Below are 4,253 nucleotides of genomic sequence, written 5' to 3'. Positions count from 1 at the left end.
CCGGAGGAGGAGGAGGGAGGGGCGATGGGAGGAGGAGGAGGAGGGAGGGACGGTGGGGGGAGGGCTGCTGGCGCAGGAGGGAGGAGGGGGCGGCCGGAGGCGGAGGGAGGAGGGCTCGGTGGGAGGAGGAGGGAGGGAAGGAGGGAGTAGCTCGGTGGCGGACGGACAACGGTGGCGGCGGTGACGGACGACGGGTATCGGCGCGGGCGAGAGTGACTAAGAGGGAGAGTGAGTGAGAGAGGGTCGACCGCGTGGGGGAATAAGGTAGGGTTAGTAGTAGCGCGGGTCCAATAAAAGCGCTACAACTAAGGAGAATAGCAGTAGCATTGGGCAAGGATACACGCTACTACTAAGTTGGGCTAGCCATGCGCGCCCAATTCAGAAATAGCAGCAGTGCTTTTTGCTAGTACGCACTACTGCTAAAGTTATAGCAGTAGCGCGGTTTGTTTATACGCACTGCTACTAAGTAGCAGTAGCGCATGATTTTGTCCAGCGCAACTGCTAAGATGTTGTGTATAAGGTTTTCCCTAGTAGTGCAAGCTTGCAGCCCGCCTATGTGTTGGCATTGGAGGATACACGAGAGTATGTGTTGAACAAGGTGGAGAGGCGCATATCGGCCATGGAGACCAATCTTTGCCTGAGAATCGACTCCCTCACCGAGGAACTCCGTCGATATAGGCTTGCTGCACGGGGTCAACATCGACAACTCCCCAAACAGCAGGACCAATGCCTCCTTGAGGAGGGTCATGGAGAGCACATCCACGTCTACTTGGGTGATGCTCATAGCTACTATGTTGCACCACCTCGGCGTGCTAGCCACGACCAGCGAGGTGCTACTTGGGCGCCACCATCTCCACCACGAGATGGGCTTTCTGCACGTGGTCGACATCGACAACTCCCCATACAGCAGGACTAGAGCATTGGAGCAACCACTCCGATGATGCTCGAAGCTACTACGAGCCTCGACCATGATGTGCTCATCATGATCGTCAGGGATAAGCCCAAGAAGTCTTTGTCATGTTATGAAGAGGTCATGGGCATGCTCATCATGACCATGAAGATGATGGGATTGGTAACTTCAAACTTACCATACCATCGTTCAATGGAAAAATCGAGCCCGATGATTATTTGGAGTGGGAGATGCGTGTGGATCAGATCATTGATAGCCACCACTATACAGAGGAGAAGAATGTATGATATGCATCCATTGATTTTACCGGATATGCTTTGATTTGGTGGAACCAATAGTGTCGTGCTGGAGGTCATCCGAAGACATGGGTGCAAATGAAAAATATGTTACGGAGGCGTTTTGTTCCTGAACATTTCACAAGAACATTGTACAATCAACTCCAATGGTTGTTCCATGGTAACTCTAGTGTTGATGAGTACCATAAGGAGATGGAGATTTTGATGATTAGGACAGCAGTGAATGAGCCCGAGGAGGCCACAATGTCAAGATTCTTTCATGGGCTAAAGGAAGAAGTGCAAGAAAGGATAGAGATGGTTACATATCAAGATTTGCAAGAACTTGTGCACCAAGCTATTTGTGTAGAGAAGAAGCTAAAGTGTCGTCAAAATCGCTGCCAAACCTATGCATCAAGCACTTGGAGAGGTTCAGTTCAGCGAGAAGTAGATAGAAGTGTTGCTGCAGATTTTCGCTCACACAACAAGATGACTGCAAGAGAAGCTAATGCTTCAAAGGTTGAATCTTCCAATACTCCTGTCAGTCACATTAGTAATATTCAGTGCCATACATGCAAGGGTAGAGGTCACTTCAAGAAGGATTGTCCTAATTTGAGAAGGTGCTACTCATAAATGATGGATATGTCATTGATGACTCAAGTGACAAATCTGAATCTGAGAAGAAAGATGCAAAATGTTGTACTTTTGAGAATGGGGCTCCTCTTAGTTCAGATGCAGGAGATGGTGTTAATATCATGGTTGAAAAAGTTTCTCATGATGATGCTCATATTGTTGAGAAGGGCCAGCGACAAAATGTGTTTCAATCGATTTGCAAGATCAAGGACAAAAACTACAAGGTGGTCATCGATGGAGGTAGCTACAATAACATAGTTAGTAGTGATCTTGTGCATGCTCCTGGGATATCAACATGGAGGCAGCCCCAACCATATTATGTGAAGTGGTTGAGTGGTGCTGGTAAGCTGAAGATTACGCATCATGCTAGGGTGCAATTTTCAGTGGAAGTTATGTCTACAAAGTGGTTTGTAATGTGGTGCCAATGCAAGCTTGTCATCTTCTTTTGGGAAGACCGTGGCAGTTTGATCATGATGCTACTCACCATGGGAGGTCTAACAAGTATTCTTTCATGCATCAAGGAGTGAACCATGTCTTGGAACCTATGGTGGATCAAGCACTCAAGGTTGAGCAATTCCCACAAGTGAAGAAGCCCAAGAAGAATACCTCAAAACTGAGGATGGTTTTGTTTGAAGGAAGGGAGGATGATGCCGACCAGATCATTATCAGGGCATCCAATAGTGAGGTTCATGCTAGCACAAATGCTAAACTATTAGAGCAGCCAAAGGAAGACATGGGCAAAACCATTATCTTAATTGGGAAGCTTTCAGTGCCTATTTTGGGAGAAATGATACATAAGATTTCCAGCTACAACTTCCCACCTAAACGAAATTAATTCCTGGAGGCTCTAGCACATTATAGAGGCTGGAAAAGATGGTCTTTGAAGTCAGCTTCCATTAAAAAAAATGGTGAATCATTTGAGGTCTTGAGTCAAAAGTTGTGCAAATTTCCATGCAAGTTGTCCAGGAATTAATTACAGCGCGAGGCTCAACAAGTTTGTTCCTGCTACAGCTTGGGACTCATGAATTTACCCTTCAGTTTGAGTTTTTTTTCACACATAACTAGTGGGTGCTTCTAGTATAAATACTCCCCAGCTGTTCCATGTGAAGGGGGCTGAGATTTCTGAGTTTATGTTTGTAGACAGCCGGTGAGGTTGTGTTGTGCTGTGAGCACTAGTATCGTTGAGTGTTAGCTCGTGTGTGTGGACTGGAGGGCCTGTCCTCAATTCATACAGGATCCTTGTGGTTCTCTCTTGTGATTCTTCTTAGGTTCGCAAGTTTCATGGTTTGGGTTGCATCCTGATACGTCTCCAACGTATCTATAATTTTTGATTGTTCCATGCTATTATATTACCTGTTTTGGATGTTTATGGGCTTTACTAAACACTTCTATGTAATTTTTTGGACTAACCTATTAACCGGAGGCCCAGTCCAAATTGCTGTTTTTTGCTTGTTTCAGTGTTTCGCAGAAAAGGAATATCAAACGGAGTCCAAACAGAATGAAACCTTCGGGAGAGTTATTTTTGGAACAAACGCAATCCAGGAGACTTGGAGTGGACGTCAAGAAGAAAACGAGGCGACCAGGAGAGTCCAAGGCGCGCCCCCACCCTTGTGGGCCCCTTGTGGCTCCCCTGACTGACTTCCTTCACCTATATATAACTACATACCCCAAAAACATCCAGGAGCACCACGAAACCATATTTCCACCGCTGTAACCTTCTGTTCCCGGGAGATCCCATCTTGGAGCCTTTTCCGGTGCTCTGCCGGAGGGGGAATCGATGATGGAGGGCTTCTACATCAACACCATAGACTCTTCGATGAGTTGTGAGTAGTTTACCACAGACCTTCGGGTCCATAGTTATTAGCTAGATGGGTTCTTCTCTATCTTCGAATCTCAATACAATGTTCTCCTCGATCATCTTGGAGATCTATTTGATGTAACTCTTTTTGCAGTGTGTTTGTCGAGATCTGATGAATTGTGGGTTTATGATCAAGTTTATCTATGAGAAATATTCGAATCTCCTCTGAATTCTTTTATGTATGATTGGTTATCTTTGCAAGTCTCTTCGAATTATCAGTTTGGTTTCGCCTACTAGATTGATCTTTCTTGCAATGGGAGAAATGCTTAGCTTTGGGTTCAATCTTGCGGTGTCCTTTCCCAGTGACAGCAGGGGCAGCAAGGCACGTATTGTATTGTTTCCATCGAGGATAAAAAGATGGGGTTTATATCATATTGCTTGAGTTTATCCTTCTACCTCATGTCATCTTTCTTAATGCGTTACTCTGTTCTTATGAACTTAATACTCTAGATGCATGCTGGATAGCGGTCATGTGTGGAGTAATAGTAGTAGATGCAGGCAGGAGTCGATCTACTTGTGGCGGACGTGGTGCCTATATACATGATCATGCCTAGATATTCTCATAACTATGCACTTTTCT

Source organism: Triticum dicoccoides, chromosome 1B (genome assembly GCF_002162155.2).
Source record: "Triticum dicoccoides isolate Atlit2015 ecotype Zavitan chromosome 1B, WEW_v2.0, whole genome shotgun sequence".
In the NCBI taxonomy this organism is placed as follows: Eukaryota; Viridiplantae; Streptophyta; class Magnoliopsida; order Poales; family Poaceae; genus Triticum; species Triticum dicoccoides.
The sequence above is the reverse complement of the archived record's forward strand: the minus strand, read 5'-3'. Positions refer to the sequence as shown.